Source organism: Hypanus sabinus, chromosome 6 (genome assembly GCF_030144855.1).
Source record: "Hypanus sabinus isolate sHypSab1 chromosome 6, sHypSab1.hap1, whole genome shotgun sequence".
In the NCBI taxonomy this organism is placed as follows: Eukaryota; Metazoa; Chordata; class Chondrichthyes; order Myliobatiformes; family Dasyatidae; genus Hypanus; species Hypanus sabinus.
In genome coordinates, this window is record NC_082711.1 from 179,298,124 (window position 1) to 179,317,192 (window position 19,069).

Sequence of the window (19,069 nt, forward strand, 5' to 3'; positions counted from 1 at the left end):
ATAGAAATGGGGGTAATGTATCAGCATGGACGGAGGTTTGGTTAACCAATAGAGTTGGGGGTAATGTATCAGCAGGGATGGAGGATTAGTTAACCAATAGAGATGGGTGTAATATATCAGCATGGACGGAGGGTTGGTTAACCAATAAAGATGGGGGTAACATATTGGTATGGGCAGAGGGCTGTTTAACCAATAGAGATGGGGGTAATGTATCAGCATGGATGGAGCTTTGATTAACCAATACAGATGGGGGTAATGTATCAGCATGGACGGAGGATTGGTTTACCAATAGAGATGGGGGTAACATATTGGCATGGGCAGAAGGTTGGTTAACCAATAGTGATCGGGGTAATGTATCAGCATGGATGGAGGATTGTTTAACCAATAGAAATGGGGCTAATGTATCAACATGGACGGAGGTTTGGTTAACCAATAGAGATGGGCGTAATGTATCAGCATGGATGGAGGATTAGTTAACCAATAGAGATGGGAGTTATGTATCAGCATGGACGGAGGATTGATTAACCAATAGAGATGGGGTTAATGTATCAGCATGGACGTAGGATTGGATAACCAATAGAGATGGGGGTAATGTATCAGCATTGACGGAGGATTGGTTAACCAATAGAGATGGTGGTAACATATTGGCATGGGCAGAGGGTTGGTTAACCAATAGTGATGGGGGAAGTGTATCAGCATGGATGGAGAATTGTTTAACCAATAGAGATGGGGCTAATGTATCAGCATGGACGGAGGATTGGTTAACCAGTAGAGATGGGGGCAACATATTGGCATGGGCAGAGGTTTGGTTATCCAATAGAAATGGGGGTAATGTATCAGCATGGATGGAGCTTTGATGAACCAATACAGATGGGGGTAATGTATCAGCATGGACGGAGGATTGGTTTACCAATAGAGATGGGGGTAACATATTGGCATGGGCAGAAGGTTGGTTAACCAATACTGATCGGGGTAATGTATCAGCATGGATGGAGGATTGTTTAACCAATAGAAATGGGGCTAATGTATCAACATGGACGGAGGTTTGGTTAACCAATAGAGATGGGCGTAATGTATCAGCATGGATGGAGGATTAGTTAACCAATAGAGATGGGAGTTATGTATCAGCATGGACGGAGGATTGGTTAACCAATAGAGATGGGGTTAATGTATCAGCATGGACGTAGGATTGGATAACCAATAGAGATGGGGGTAATGTATCAGCATTGACGGAGGATTGGTTAACCAATAGAGATGGTGGTAACATATTGGCATGGGCAGAGGGTTGGTTAACCAATAGTGATGGGGGAAGTGTATGAGCATGGACGGAGGACTGGTTAACCAATACAGTTGGGGGTAATGTATCAGCATGGACGGAGGTTTGGTTAACCAACAGAGATGGGGGTAGTGTATCAGCATGGATGGAGGATTGGTTCACCAATAGAGATGGGGGTAATGTATCAGCATGGACGGAGGGTTGGTTAACCAATAGAGATGGGGGTAGTGTATCAGCATGGATGGAGGATTAGTTAACCAATAGAGATGGGGGTAATGTATCAGCATGGATGGAGGATTAGTTAACCAATAGAGATGGGGGCAATGTATCAGCATGGATGGAGGATTAGTTAACCAATAGAGATGGGTGTAATATATCAGCATGGACGGAGGGTTGGTTAACCAATAAAGATGGGGGTAACATATTGGTATGGGCAGAGGGCTGTTTAACCAATAGAGATGGGGGTAATGTATCAGCATGGATGGAGCTTTGATTAACCAATACAGATGGGGGTAATGTATCAGCAATGATGGAGTGTTTGTTAACCAATAGAGAAGTGGGTAATGTATCAGCATGGACGGAGGGTTGGTTAACCAATAGAGATGAGGGTAATATATCAGCATGGACGGAGGGTTGGTTAACCAACAGAGATGGGCGTAATGTATCAGCATGGACGGAGGATTGTTTAACCAATAGAGATGGGGGTAATGTATCCGCATGGACGGAGGATTAGTTAACCAATAGAGATGGGGGTAATGTATCCGCATGGACGGAGGATTAGTTAACCAATAGAAATGGGGGTAATGTATCAGCATGGACGGAGGTTTGGTTAACCAATAGAGTTGGGGGTAATGTATCAGCATGGATGGAGGATTAGTTAACCAATAGAGATGGGTGTAATATATCAGCATGGACGGAGGGTTGGTTAACCAATAAAGATGGGGGTAACATATTGGTATGGGCAGAGGGCTGTTTAACCAATAGAGATGGGGGTAATGTATCAGCATGGATGGAGCTTTGATTAACCAATACAGATGGGGGTAATGTATCAGCATGGACGGAGGATTGGTTTACCAATAGAGATGGGGGTAACATATTGGCATGGGCAGAAGGTTGGTTAACCAATAGTGATCGGGGTAATGTATCAGCATGGATGGAGGATTGTTTAACCAGTAGAAATGGGGCTAATGTATCAACATGGACGGAGGTTTGGTTAACCAATAGAGATGGGCGTAATGTATCAGCATGGATGGAGGATTAGTTAACCAATAGAGATGGGAGTTATGTATCAGCATGGACGGAGGATTGGTTAACCAATAGAGATGGGGTTAATGTATCAGCATGGACGTAGGATTGGATAACCAATAGAGATGGGGGTAATGTATCAGCATTGACGGAGGATTGGTTAACCAATAGAGATGGTGGTAACATATTGGCATGGGCAGAGGGTTGGTTAACCAATAGTGATGGGGGAAGTGTATCAGCATGGATGGAGAATTGTTTAACCAATAGAGATGGGGCTAATGTATCAGCATGGACGGAGGATTGGTTAACCAGTAGAGATGGGGGCAACATATTGGCATGGGCAGAGGTTTGGTTATCCAATAGAAATGGGGGTAATGTATCAGCATGGATGGAGCTTTGATTAACCAATACAGATGGGGGTAATGTATCAGCATGGACGGAGGATTGGTTTACCAATAGAGATGGGGGTAACATATTGGCATGGGCAGAAGGTTGGTTAACCAATAGTGATCGGGGTAATGTATCAGCATGGATGGAGGATTGTTTAACCAATAGAAATGGGGCTAATGTATCAACATGGACGGAGGTTTGGTTAACCAATAGAGATGGGCGTAATGTATCAGCATGGATGGAGGATTAGTTAACCAATAGAGATGGGAGTTATGTATCAGCATGGACGGAGGATTGGTTAACCAATAGAGATGGGGTTAATGTATCAGCATGGACGTAGTATTGGATAACCAATAGAGATGGGGGTAATGTATCAGCATTGACGGAGGATTGGTTAACCAATAGAGATGGTGGTAACATATTGGCATGGGCAGAGGGTTGGTTAACCAATAGTGATGGGGGAAGTGTATCAGCATGGATGGAGAATTGTTTAACCAATAGAGATGGGGCTAATGTATCAGCATGGACGGAGGATTGGTTAACCAGTAGAGATGGGGGCAACATATTGGCATGGGCAGAGGTTTGGTTATCCAATAGAAATGGGGGTAATGTATCAGCATGGATGGAGCTTTGATTAACCAATACAGATGGGGGTAATGTATCAGCATGGACGGAGGATTGGTTTACCAATAGAGATGGGGGTAACATATTGGCATGGGCAGAAGGTTGGTTAACCAATAGTGATCGGGGTAATGTATCAGCATGGATGGAGGATTGTTTAACCAATAGAAATGGGGCTAATGTATCAACATGGACGGAGGTTTGGTTAACCAATAGAGATGGGCGTAATGTATCAGCATGGATGGAGGATTAGTTAACCAATAGAGATGGGAGTTATGTATCAGCATGGACGGAGGATTGGTTAACCAATAGAGATGGGGTTAATGTATCAGCATGGACGTAGGATTGGATAACCAATAGAGATGGGGGTAATGTATCAGCATTGACGGAGGATTGGTTAACCAATAGAGATGGTGGTAACATATTGGCATGGGCAGAGGGTTGGTTAACCAATAGTGATGGGGGAAGTGTATGAGCATGGACGGAGGACTGGTTAACCAATACAGTTGGGGGTAATGTATCAGCATGGACGGAGGTTTGGTTAACCAACAGAGATGGGGGTAGTGTATCAGCATGGATGGAGGATTGGTTCACCAATAGAGATGGGGGTAATGTATCAGCATGGACGGAGGGTTGGTTAACCAATAGAGATGGGGGTAGTGTATCAGCATGGATGGAGGATTAGTTAACCAATAGAGATGGGGGTAATGTATCAGCATGGATGGAGGATTAGTTAACCAATAGAGATGGGGGCAATGTATCAGCATGGATGGAGGATTAGTTAACCAATAGAGATGGGTGTAATATATCAGCATGGACGGAGGGTTGGTTAACCAATAAAGATGGGGGTAACATATTGGTATGGGCAGAGGGCTGTTTAACCAATAGAGATGGGGGTAATGTATCAGCATGGATGGAGCTTTGATTAACCAATACAGATGGGGGTAATGTATCAGCAATGACGGAGTGTTTGTTAACCAATAGAGAAGTGGGTAATGTATCAGCATGGACGGAGGGTTGGTTAACCAATAGAGATGAGGGTAATATATCAGCATGGACGGAGGGTTGGTTAACCAACAGAGATGGGCGTAATGTATCAGCATGGACGGAGGATTGTTTAACCAATAGAGATGGGGGTAATGTATCCGCATGGACGGAGGATTAGTTAACCAATAGAGATGGGGGTAATGTATCCGCATGGACGGAGGATTAGTTAACCAATAGAAATGGGGGTAATGTATCAGCATGGACGGAGGTTTGGTTAACCAATAGAGATGGGGGTAATGTATCAGCATTGACGGAGGATTGGTTAACCAATAGAGATGGTGGTAACATATTGGCATGGGCAGAGGGTTGGTTAACCAATAGTGATGGGGGAAGTGTATGAGCATGGACGGAGGACTGGTTAACCAATACAGTTGGGGGTAATGTATCAGCATGGACGGAGGATTAGTTAACCAATAGAGATGGGTGTAATATATCAGCATGGACGGAGGGTTGGTTAACCAATAAAGATGGGGGTAACATATTGGTATGGGCAGAGGGCTGTTTAACCAATAGAGATGGGGGTAATGTATCAGCATGGATGGAGCTTTGATTAACCAATACAGATGGGGGTAATGTATCAGCATGGACGGAGGATTGGTTTACCAATAGAGATGGGGGTAACATATTGGCATGGGCAGAAGGTTGGTTAACCAATAGTGATCGGGGTAATGTATCAGCATGGATGGAGGATTGTTTAACCAATAGAAATGGGGCTAATGTATCAACATGGACGGAGGTTTGGTTAACCAATAGAGATGGGCGTAATGTATCAGCATGGATGGAGGATTAGTTAACCAATAGAGATGGGAGTTATGTATCAGCATGGACAGAGGATTGGTTAACCAATAGAGATGGGGTTAATGTATCAGCATGGACGTAGGATTGGATAACCAATAGAGATGGGGGTAATGTATCAGCATTGACGGAGGATTGGTTAACCAATAGAGATGGTGGTAACATATTGGCATGGGCAGAGGGTTGGTTAACCAATAGTGATGGGGGAAGTGTATCAGCATGGATGGAGAATTGTTTAACCAATAGAGATGGGGCTAATGTATCAGCATGGACGGAGGATTGGTTAACCAGTAGAGCTGGGGGCAACATATTGGCATGGGCAGAGGTTTGGTTATCCAATAGAAATGGGGGTAATGTATGAGCATGGACGGAGGACTGGTTAACCAATACAGTTGGGGGTAATGTATCAGCATGGACGGAGGATTGGTTAACCAACAGAGATGGGGGTAGTGTATCAGCATGGATGGAGGACTAGTTAACCAATAGAGATGGGGGTAATGTATCAGTATGGATGGAGGATTAGTTAACCAATAGAGATGGGGGTAATGTATCAGCATGGATGGAGGATTAGTTAACCAATAGAGATGGGTGTAATATATCAGCATGGACGGAGGGTTGGTTAACCAATAAAGATGAGGGTAACATATTGGCATGGGCAGAGGGCTGGTTAACCAATAGAGATGGGGGTAATGTATCAGCATGTACGGAGGATTAGTTAACCAATAGAGATGGGGGTAATGTATCAGCATGGATGGAGCTTTGATTAACCAATAGAGATGTGGGTAATGTATCCGCATGTACGGATGATTAGTTAACCAATAGAGATGGGGGTAACATATTGGCGTGGATAGAGGGTTGGTTAACCAATAGTGATGGGGGTAGTGTATCAGCATGGATGGAGGATTGTTTAACCAATAGAGATGGGGGTAATGTATCAGCATGGACGGAGGATTGGTTAACCAATAGAGATGGGGGCAACATATTGGCATTGGCAGAGGTTTGGTTAACCAATAGTGATGGGGGTAATGTATCAGCCTGGACGGAGGATTGGTTAACCAATAGAGATGGGGGTAATATATCAGCATGGACGGTGGTGTTGGTTAACCAATAGAGATGATGGTAATTTATCAGCAATGACAGAGTGTTTGTTAACCAATAGAGAAGGGGGTAATGTATCAGCATGGACGGAGGTTTGGTTAACCAATAGAGATGAGGGTAATGTATCAGCATGGATGGAGGATTAGTTGACCAATAGAGATGGGGGTCATGTATCAGCATGGATGGAGGATTAGTTAACCAATAGAGATTGGGGTAATATATCAGCATGGACGGAGGGTTGGTTAACCAATAGAGATGGGGGTAATGTATCAGCATGGATGGAGCTTTGATTAACCAATAGAGATGGGGGTAATGTATCAGCATGGACGGAGGATTGGTTAACCAATAGAGATGTGGGTAACATATCGGCATGGGCAGATAGTTGGTTAACCAATAGAGATGGGGGTAATGTATCAGCATGGATGGATGATTGATTAACCAATAGAGATGGGGGTAATGTATCAGCGTGGATGGAGGTTTGGTTAACCAATAGAGATGGGGGTAATGTATCAGGATTGATGAAGGATTGGTTAACCAATAGAGATGGGGGTAATGTATCAGCATGGACGGAGGATTGGTTAACCAATAGAGATGGGGTTAATGTATCAGCATTGATGGAGGATTGTTTAACCAATAGAGTTGGGGTTAATGTATCAGCATGGACGGAGGATTGGTTAACCGATAGCGAATCGGGTATCATATTGGCATGGGCACAGGGTTGTTTAGCCAATAGAGATGGGGGTAATGTATGAGCATGGACGGATGTTTGGTTAACCAATAGACATTGTGGTAACATATTGGCATGTGCAGAGGGTTGGTTAACCAATGGAGATTGGGGTAATGTATCAGCATGGACTGAGGTTTGGTTAACCAATAATGATGGGGGTAATATATGAGCATGGACGGAGTATTGGTTAACCAATGGAGATGGGGGTAATATATTGGCATGGGCAGAGGGTTGGTTCACCAATGGTGATGGTGGTAACATATTGGCATGGACGGAGGGTTGGTTAACCAATAGAGATGGGGTAATGTATCAGCATGGACGGAGGTTTGGTTAACCGATGGAGATGGCGGTATCATATTGGCATGGGCAGAGGGTTGGTTAACCATTAGCAGGCAGGGGATTGGAACAAATGGATGTCTGGAGCTGAGTCACTGCAGGACACCCAGCAAGTGACCTGTTCAGTGGTGAAACATCTTCCTTCTAATCATTCTGTGTTTGTGCTCTACAGAGTTTGACTGCTCTTTTCAGAGAGACATGTGAAGTGATTCACTTTGGATGATGGAATTTGAAGGCAGAGGAAAAGGATAACGGCAGGATTCTTAGCCGTGTCGAGGAAGAGACAGATCTCGGGGCCACGTCCTGCAAGGTTGCCAGGGTGGTTCCGTGGGCATATGGTATGTTGGCTTCCATTAGTTGGGGGTTTGAGTGCAGGTGCCACACGGTGGTGTTTCATTGTACAAAACCCTGCTTAGACCTTTCGTGCTGCCCGTTACATTGCTGGCATTTGGGGCAGCACTGAAGGTCCTCTATCTCTGGCGGTGTTCAGAGCTCCTTCGTTATGTCAGTCATGTATCCCAGCTGGAGTCTCGAGAAATACTGTCACACTCACTATAGAAGGATTTTTCATTGCTGTTTTGTAACATTTGTGTTTTACCTGTCAGGGTGTCCCATACCTGGAGGACAGGTGGACCTCTCTTAGTTTGGCCTCTACCCTTTGACCCGTTTGGTATGGGTGGCCCTACCGAGAGCCAAGGGGTAAAGCCCTGACTCCAGCCAGCAGAGCTCTCAGGGTCGCTGAGGCGTCCAAGCCTCCAAACCCTATGACATGGCCTGGTTAGACCACACTCAGAATATCGAGTTCAGTTGTGGGCACCTCATTATGGGAAGGATGTGGAAGTTTTAGAGACAGCATAGAGATCAAGATGTTGCCTGGATTAGAGAGCATGGCTTATGAGGATGGGTTGAGTGAGATAGGGCTTTTCTCTTTGGAGTGAAGGAGGATGAGAGATGACGACAAGAGGTGTACACGATGATAAGAAGCACAGATCAAGTAGACAGCAGAGATATAAAAACAAAAGATTCTGCAAATGCTGGAAATCTCGTGTAACACACGCAAAATGCTGGAGGAACAGTAGGTCAGATGGCATCTATGCAGAGGAATAAATGGTCTCAGCCTGAATCGTTGACTATTGATTTCCATAGATGCTGCCTAGCCTGCTGAATTCCTCCACCATTTTGCCAGTGGTACTCTGCATAGCCAGAGATTTTTCCTAGAGGACATCTGTTTATGGTGATCGGAGGAGAATTTAGGGGGGTTATCAGAGATAGTGTTTTTATCAGAGGCCAGTGGATGTGTTGAACACCCTTCCAGGGGTGGCAGTAGAGGCATTTAAGAGACTCTTAGATACTCAGAAAGAGGGTTGTAGGAGGGAAGGGTTAGATTGGGGAGGAGGGAGGGTTGTAGGAGGGAGGGTCGTAGGAGGGAAGGGTTACATTGGGGAGGGAGGGTTGTAGGAGGGAAGGGTTTGATTGCGGAGGAGGGAGGGTTGTAGGAGGGAAGGGGTAGATTGCGGAGGAGGTTTATATATGTTGGAACAGTGTAGTGCTGTATCATTTATTTGGCCATTTGACGGCAGTTCAATACTACATTGGGTTAGGTTTAGGGTTAGAGGAGGGAGGGTTGTAGGAGGGAAGGGTTAGATTGGGGAGGAGGGAGGGTTAGATTGGGGAGGAGGGAGGGTTGTAGGAGGGAATGCTTAGATTCCGGAGGAGGGAGGGTTCTAGGAGGGAATGCTTAGATTCCGGAGGAGGGAGGGTTGTAGGAGGGGATGGTTAGATTGGGGAGGAGGGAGGGTTGTAGGAGGGAATGCTTAGATTCCGGAGGAGGGAGGGTTGTAGGAGGGAATGCTTAGATTCCGGAGGAGGGAGGGTTGTAGGAGGGGATGGTTAGATTGGGGAGGAGGGAGGGTTGTAGGAGGGAAGGGGTAGATTGCGGAGGAGGTTTATATATGTTGGAACAGTGTAGTGCTGTATCATTTAGTTGGCCATTTGATGACAATTCGATACAATGGGTTAGGGTTAGGGTTAGAGGAGGGAGGGTTAGATTGGGCAGGAGGGAGGGTTGTAGGAGGGAAGGGTTGGATTGGGGAGGAGGGAGGGTTGTAAGAGGGAAGGGGTAAATTGCAGAGGAGGGAGGGTTGTTGGAGGGAAGGGGTAGATTGCGGAGGAGGGATGGTTGTAGGAGGGAAGGGCTAGATTGCGGAGGAGGGAGGGTTGTAGGAGGGAAGGGTTGGATTGCGGAGGAGGGATGGTTGTAGGAGGGAAGGGCTAGATTGCGGAGGAGGGATGGTTGTAGGAGGGAAGGGGTAGATTGCGGAGGAGGGAGGGTTGTAGGAGGGAAGGGTTAGGTTGCGGAGGAGGGAGGGTTGTAGGAGGGAAGGGTTAGATTGGGGAGGAGGAGGAGGGAGGGTTGTAGGAGGCAAGGGTTAGATTGCAGAGGAGGGAGGGTTGTAGGAGGCAAGGGTTAGATTGCGGAGGAGGGAGGGTTGTAGGAGGGAAGGGGTAGATTGCGGAGGAGGGAGGGTTGTAGGAGGGAAGGGGTAGATTGTGGAGGAGGTTCATATACGTTGGAACAGTGTAGTGCTGTATCATTTAGGTGGCCATTTGATGACAGTTCGATACTACATTGTGGGCTGAAGATTGCTTTGTTGGGTTTTGCACTGGTGAACGAAGTTCTGAACGGGAAAACTCCTCGTCCACCAACTGACCACCCAGCCCAATGAATTGAATTGAATTTCTTTAAATCTTACATCCATCCCACACCGCAAAGGAGTAAAAATCTTGGCGTTATGACTCCGTTGCAATACACAGACACATGGCTTGTATCCTGTAGCCCGTTGGTCCTGGCTTTAATGCTGTGGTACCGTTTGCCTGACGGAAACAGCCAAAACAGTTTATGGTTGGGAGGGTGGGGCGGTGACTGGTGTCCCTGATGATATTCAAGGCTTTCTTTATGCATCTGCTGCTGTAAATGTTCTCGATGGAAGGACGTTCACACCCACAGAGGTGCTGGGCTGTCCGTACCACTCTCTGCCCAGCGATCAAGGTTGATGCAGTTTCCGTACCAGGCAGTGATGCAGCCAGTCAGGATGCTCTCAATAGGGCCCCTGTAGGTGTCTTGAGGATCTGGGGGTTCTTGCCGAACTTCTTCAGTCGTCTGAAGTGGAAGAGACACTGTTGTGCATTTTTTGCCACACAGCCAGTGTGTATAATCCAGGTGAGACCTTTAGTGATGTGTATACTGAGGAAACTGAAACTATTCAACTGCTGTCCCACTAATGTTGATTAGGGCAAGCCTGTCTCCATTCCTCCTGCAATCCACCATCTGCTCTTTTGTTGTTTGGACATTGAGGTTGTTACCTTGGCACCACCGTGTTAGGGTGTTAACCTCTCCTCTGTAGGCTGTCTCATCACCGCTAGAAATAAGGCCCATCAATGTCATGTCATCTGTATATTTGATCAGCAGATTGGAGCTGTGTGTGGCTGCATAGCTGTGGGTGTAAAGGGAGTAGCGGAGGGGACTCAGGACAAAACCCTGGAGCTCCTGTGTTGAGGGTCAGAGGAGAGGGAGCCCACTCTTAACACCTGTCAGCGATCCGACAGGAAATCTGGGATCCAGCTGCACAAGGAGGGGTGCAGGCCGAGGTCTCTGAACTTCCTGTCGAGACTGGAGGGGATTATGGTGTTGAATGCTGAACTGTAGTTCAGGAACAGCATTCTAATGAGTGCATCCCTCCGCTCCGGGGAGTGAGGACGCTGTGTTGTGCTGAATAGATGTATCACAAGTACTTGGACATGTTGGCTGATGTGAGTTGGATCTCATTAGTGAATATAAAACATTCGGCTCTTTGAGCCTATCCTATCATGGCTGATTTATTATCACTCTCAACCCCATTCTCCCTGTACCTCCCACGCCATGACTAATCTAGAACCTATCAGCCGCCGCTTTAAATATCCCCAACAACCTGGCCTCACTAGCCGTCTGCAGTCACGGAAATCCAGAGACTCACCACCATCTGGCCAAAGAAATTCCTCTCACCTATGTTCTAACTGAACGTCCATTTATGCTGAGGCTGTGAACTCTGTAATCAGACTCCCCCATGATAGGAAACATCACATCCACTCTATCTGTGTCCTCTGGTGCTAGACTCCCCCAATATAGGAAACATCCTCTCCACATCCACTCTATCTGTGTCCTCTGGTCCTAGACTCCCGCACTATAGGAAACATCCTCTCCACACGAACTCTATCTGTGTCCTCTGGCCCTAGACTCCCCCAATATAGGAAACATCCTCTCCACATCCACTCTATCTGTGTCCTCTGGTTCTAGACTCCCCCATTATAGGAAACATCCTCTCCACATCCACTCTATCTGTGTCCTCTGGTCCTAGACTCCCCCACTATAGGAAACATCCTCTCCACATCCACTCTATCTGTGCCCCCTGGTCCTAGGCGCCCACACTATAGTAAACATCCTCTCCACATCCAAGCTATCTGTGTCCTCTGGTCCTACACTTCCCACAACAGAAAACATCCTCTCCACAAACACTCTGTCTGTGTCCTCTGGTCGTAGACTCCCCCACTATAGGAAACATCATGTCCACATCCACTCGATCTGTGACCCCTGGTCCTAGACTCCCCCACTATAGGAAACGTCCTCTCCACACCCACTCTATCTGTGTCCTCTGGTCCTAGACACCCCACTATAGGAAACATTCTCTCCACACCCACGCTATCTGTGTTCTCTGCTCCTAGACTCCCCCATTATAGGAAACATCCACTCCACATCCACTCTATCTGTGTCCTCTGGTCCTAGACTCCCCCACTATAGGAAAAACCCTCTCCACATCCACTATATCTCTGTCCTCTGGTCCTAGACTCCCCCACTATAGGAAACATCCCCTCCACATCCACTCTATCTGTGCCCCCTGGTCCTAGACTCCCCCACTATAGGAAACATCCTCTCCACATCCACTCTATCTGTGCCCCCTGGTCCTAGACTCCCCCACTATAGGAAACATCCTCTCCACACCCACTCTATCTGTGTCCTCTGGTCCTAGACACCCCACTATAGGAAACATCCTCTCCACACCCACTCTATCTGTGTCCTCTGGTCCTAGACTCCCCCACTATATGAAACATCCTCTCCACATCCAATCTATCTGTGCCCCCGGTCCTAGACTCCACCACTATAGGAAACAATCTCTCCACATTCACTCAATCTTTGTCCTCTGGTCCTAGACTCCCCCACTATAGAAAACATCCTCTCCACATCCAATCAATCTGTGTCCTCTGGACCTAGACTCCCCCACTATAAGAAACATCTTCTCCACATCCACTCTATCTGTGTCCTCTGGTCCTAGACTCCCCCACTATAGGAAAAATCCTCTCCACATCCACTCTATCTCTGTCCTCTGGTCCTAGACTCCCCCACTATAGGAAACATCCTCTCCACATCCACTCTATCTGTGTCCTCTGGTCCTAGACTCCCCCACTATAGGAAAAATCCTCTCCACATCCACTCTATCTCTGTCCTCTGGTCCTAGACTCCCCCACTATAGGAAACATCCTCTCCACATCCACTCTATCTGTGTCCTCTGGTCCTAGACACCCCACTATAGGAAACATCTTCTCCACATCCACTCTATCTGTGTCCTCTGGTCCTAGACACCCCCACCATAGGAAACATCCTCTCCACACCCACTCTATCTGTGTCCTCTGGTCCTGGACTCCCCCACTATGAGAAACATCCTCTCCACATCCACTCTATCTGGGTCCTCTGGTCCTAGACTTCCCCACTACAGGAAACTACATCTCCACACCCACTCTATCAGTGTCCTCTGGTGCTGGACTCCTCCAATATAGGAAACATCCTCTCCACATCCACACTAACTGTGTCCTCTGGTTCTAGACTCCCCCATTCTAGGAAACATCCTCTCCACATCCACTGTATCAGTGTCCTCTGGTGCTGGACTCCTCCAATATAGGAAACATCCTCTCCACATCCACACTAACTGTGTCCTCTGTTCCTAGACTCCCCCACTATAGGAAACATCCTCTCCACATCCACTCTCTCTGTGTCCTCTGGTCCTAGACACCCCACTATAGGAAACATCCTCTCCACATCCACTCTATCTGTGTCCTCTTGTCCTAGACTCCCCCACTATAGGAAACGTCCTCTCCACACCCACTCCATCTGTATCCTCTGGTCCTAGACACCCCACTATAGGAAACATTCTCTCCACACCCACTCTATCTGTGTTCTCTGCTCCTAGACTCCCCCATTATAGGAAACATCCACTCCACATCCACTCTATCTGTGTCCTCTGGTCCTAGACTCCCCCACTATATGAAACATCCTCTCCACATCCAATCTACCTGTGCCCCCGGTCCTAGACTCCCCCACTATAGGAAACATCCTCTCCACATCCACTCTATCTGTGTCCTCTGGTCCTAGACTCCCCCACTATAAGAAACATCTTCTCCACATCCACTCTATCTGTGTCCTCTGGTCCTAGACACCCCCACTATAGGAAACATTCTCTCCACATCCTCTCTATCTGTGTCCTCTGGTCCTAGACTCCGCCACTATAGGAAACGTCCTCTCCACATCCACTCTATCTGTGTCCTCTAGCCCTAGACTCCCCCACTGCAGGAAATATCCTCTCCACAACCACTCTATCTGTGTCCTCTAGTCCTAGACTCCCCCACTGCAGGAAACATCCTCTCCACAACCACTCTATCTGTGTCCTCTAGTCCTAGACTCCCCCACTGCAGGAATCATCCTCTCCACAACCACTCTATCTGTGTCCTCTGGTGCTAGACTCCCCCACTACAGGAAACATCCTCTCCACATCCACTCTATCTGTGTCCTCTGGTCCTAGACTCCTCCACTATAGGAAACATCCTCTCCACACCCACTCTATCTGTGTCCCCTGATCCTAGACTCCCCCACTGCAGGAAACATTCTCTCCACACCCACTCTATCTGTGTCCTCTGGTCCTAGACTCCCCCACTATAGGAAACATCCTCTCCACATCCACTCTATCTGTGTCCTCTGGTCCTAGACTCCCCCACTATAGGAAATATCCTCTCCACATCCACTTCATCTGTGTCCTCTGGTCCTGGACTCCCCCACTATAGGAAACATCCTCTCCACATCCACTCTATCTGTGTCCTCTGGTCCTAGACTCCTCCACTATAGGAAACATCCTCTCCACACCCACTCTATCTGTGTCCCCTGGTCCTAGACTCCACCACTGCAGGAAACATCCTCTCCACTCCCACTCTATCTGTGTCCTCAGGTCGTAGACTCCCCCACTATAGGAAACATCATGTCCACATCCACTCGATCTGTGTCCTCTGGTCCTAGACACCCCACTATAGGAAACATTCTCTCCACACCCACGCTATCTGTGTTCTCTGCTCCTAGACTCCCCCATTATAGGAAACATCCACTCCACATCCACTCTATCTGTGTCCTCTGGTCCTAGACTCCCCCACTATAGGAAACATCCCCTCCACATCCACTCTATCTGTGCCCCCTGGTCCTAGACTCCCCCACTATAGGAAACATCCTCTCCACATCCACTCTATCTGTGCCCCCTGGTCCTAGACTCCCCCACTATAGGAAACATCCTCTCCACACCCACTCTATCTGTGTCCTCTGGTCCTAGACACCCCACTATAGGAAACATCCTCTCCACACCCACTCTATCTGTGTCCTCTGGTCCTAGACTCCCCCACTATATGAAACATCCTCTCCACATCCAATCTATCTGTGCCCCCGGTCCTAGACTCCACCACTATAGGAAACAATCTCTCCACATCCACTCAATCTTTGTCCTCTGGTCCTAGACTCCCCCACTATAGAAAACATCCTCTCCACATCCAATCAATCTGTGTCCTCTGGACCTAGACTCCCCACTATAAGAAACATCCTCTCCACATCCACTCTATCTGTGTCCTCTGGTCCTAGACTCCCCCACTATAGGAAAAATCCTCTCCACATCCACTCTATCTCTGTCCTCTGGTCCTAGACTCCCCCACTATAGGAAACATCCTCTCCACATCCACTCTATCTGTGCCCCCTGGTCCTAGACTCCCCCACTATAGGAAACATCCTCTCCACATCCACTCTATCTGTGTCCTCTGGTCCTAGACACCCCACTATAGGAAACATCTTCTCCACATCCACTCTATCTGTGTCCTCTGGTCCTAGACCCCCCCCACCATAGGAAACATCCTCTCCACACCCACTCTATCTGTGTCCTCTGGTCCTGGACTCCCCCACTATGAGAAACATCCTCTCCACATCCACTCTATCTGTGTCCTCTGGTCCTAGACTCCCCCAGTGTAGGAATCTTCCTCTCCACACCCACTCTATTTGTGTCCTCTGATCCTGGACTCCTCCACTATAGGAGACATCCTCTCCACACCCACTCTATCTGTGTCCTCTGGTCCTGGGCTCCACCACTATGGGTAACATCCTCTCCACATCCACTCTATCTGGGTCCTCTGGTCCTAGACTCCCCCACTACAGGAATCTACATCTCCACACCCACTCTATCAGTGTCCTCTGGTGCTGGACTCCTCCAATATAGGAAACATCCTCTCCACATCCACACTAACTGTGTCCTCTGGTTCTAGACTCCCCCATTCTAGGAAACATCCTCTCCACATCCACTGTATCAGTGTCCTCTGGTGCTGGACTCCTCCAATATAGGAAACATCCTCTCCACATCCACACTAACTGTGTCCTCTGTTCCTAGACTCCCCCACTATAGGAAACATCCTCTCCACATCCACTCTCTCTGTGGTCCTAGACACCCCACTATAGGAAACATCCTCTCCACATCCACTCTATCTGTGTCCTCTTGTCCTAGACTCCCCCACTATAGGAAACGTCCTCTCCACACCCACTCTATCTGTGTCCTCTGGTCCTAGACACCCCACTATAGGAAACATTCTCTCCACACCTACTCTATCTGTGTTCTCTGCTCCTAGACTCCCCCATTATAGGAAACATCCACTCCACATCCACTCTATCTGTGTCCTCTGGTCCTAGACTCCCCCACTATAAGAAACATCCTCTCCACATCCACTCTATCTGTGTCCTCTGGTCCTAGACTCCCCCACTATAAGAAACATCTTCTCCAGATCCACTCTATCTGTGTCCTCTGGTCCTAGACACCCCCACTATAGGAAACATTCTCTCCACATCCTCTCTATCTGTGTCCTCTGGTCCTAGACTCCGCCACTATAGGAAACGTCCTCTCCACATCCACTCTATCTGTGTCCTCTAGTCCTAGACTCCCCCACTGCAGGAAATATCCTCTCCACAACCACTCTATCTGTGTCCTCTAGTCCTAGACTCCCCCACTGCAGGAAACATCCTCTCCACAACCACTCTATCTGTGTCCTCTAGTCCTAGACTCCCCCACTGCAGGAATCATCCTCTCCACAACCACTCTATCTGTGTCCTCTGGTCCTAGACTCCTCCACTATAGGAAACATCCTCTCCACACCCACTCTATCTGTGTCCCCTGATCCTAGACTCCCCCACTGCAGGAAACATCCTCTCCACACCCACTCTATCTGTGTCCTCTGGTCCTAGACTCCCCCACTATAGGAAACATCCTCTCCACATCCACTCTATCTGTGTCCTCTGGTCCTAGACTCCCCCACTATAGGAAATATCCTCTCCACATCCACTTCATCTGTGTCCTCTGGTCGTGGACTCCCCCACTATAGGAAACATCCTCTCCACATCCACTCTATCTGTGTCCTCTGGTCCTAGACTCCTCCACTATAGGAAACATCCTCTCCACACCCACTCTATCTGTGTCCCCTGGTCCTAGACTCCACCACTGCAGGAAACATCCTCTCCACTCCCACTCTATCTGTGTCCTCAGGTCAAAGACTCCCCCACTATAGGAAACATCCTCTCCACATCCACTCTATCTGTGTCCTCTGGTCCTAGACTCCCCCACTATAGAAAACATACTCTCCACATCCACTCTATCTGTGTCCTCTGGTCCTAGACTCCTCCACTATAGGAAACATCCTCTCCATATCCACTCCATCTGTGTCCTCTGGTCCTAGACTCCCCCACCATAGGAAACATCCTCTCCACATCCACTCTATCTGTGTCCTCTGGTCCTAGACTCCCCCACCATAGGAAACATCCTCTCCAGATCCACTCTATCTGTGTCCTCTGGTCCTGGACTCCCCCACTATAGGAAACATCCTCTCCACACCCACTCTGTTTGTGTCCTCTGGTCCTAGACTCCCCCACCATAGGAAACATCCTCTCCACATCCACTCTATCTGTGTCCTCTGGTCCTAGACTCCCCCACTATAGGAAACATCCTCTCCACATCCACTCTATGGAGGCCTTTCAGTATTTGATAGGTTTCAATGAGACCCCTTCCCATTATTCTAAATATCTGTGAATACAGACCCCATCAAACGCTCGCCACCTGTTAACCCTTTCATTCCCGTGAATTTCCTCCGACCCATCTCCAATACAAGCCTGTCCTCTCCTAGATAAAACAGAGTCGTATCAATGCCTTTTCCACAGTTGTTCCCCCATCGCCCCTCTCGGTGATCCCGCTGGGTCAGTGTGAGTGGGCTGTTTCAGTACGAGTGTCTGTATCTAAACGGTGCACGACCATCTGCGGGCGATGCGGCTCAGAGATTGCTCCGTGTCAGACAGGAATGCAGGCGGTCAAAACTGGTCAACCAGTACCCACATACATTCGGAAAGGTGCTGGAAAAGGGCCAGTAACATCATGAAAGATCCCACCCACCCAGTGCACTGCTTGTCCCACACCCATCAGGGAGGAAGCTATGTAGAATCCACGTCAGGACCACCAGACTCAAAGACTGTTACTTTCCCCAAGCAGTGAGGCTGATCAACCCCTCCACCACTCCTTTAACATTTCCTGTCAGTCACCTTGTGTACAGACACTCCTGTGCCTGGCGTCACTTTATGGACAGACAATCAATCTGTAGAGAAGCTATGTTATGTATTTACATTTATTGTGTTTTTTAAACTAATATTGTTTTCTTATCTTATTTTTGTGCTGTATCGGATCTAGAGTATCAACAATATCATTCTCCCCTACTCCTGTGTACTGAAGTATCATTAAGCTATCATGAATCTTGGAGTGAATCACTGTGTGAGATTGTCACGGTGAAATGTGCAGTTTTTCAAACCTCTGCCGGCCCACCGACAGGCGTCCAGGTCAGTTCTGTGTCCGCTGCTACGTTTAAACTTTTCTTCTCGCCGCGGGATACGTCACTGACCACCCGCTGGGTGAATACGGGACGGTCAGAGGCAGCGGCGAGCGAGCAAAGGAATCACGGCTCATCGTGAACACTGCGCGATCTTTATTTGTATAATTACACAAACAGCGTCCGCGTCCTCGACACAACCTGCTCACCGCACCGGAGTCCCCGTACACCGTGACTGAGGAGGGGTCTGCGGAGCCTGCACCGTGCTCGTCTTTTCTCTCGCTCTCTCTCTC

At 48.0% G+C, this 19,069-nt stretch overlaps 1 long non-coding RNA gene across 1 annotated transcript in view; it reads left to right on the forward strand.

Annotated features, from left to right (window-relative positions):
- Positions 1–18,780, forward strand: part of LOC132396174 (uncharacterized) — a 95,812-nt gene extending 77,032 nt beyond the window's left edge. The window contains exons 2-3 of the long non-coding RNA XR_009512884.1: positions 7,708–7,873; positions 18,641–18,780. This is a non-coding gene — a long non-coding RNA (uncharacterized LOC132396174). The remainder of the gene's footprint in view (positions 1–7,707; positions 7,874–18,640) is intronic.
- The last annotated feature ends 289 nt before the right edge of the window (positions 18,781–19,069 follow it).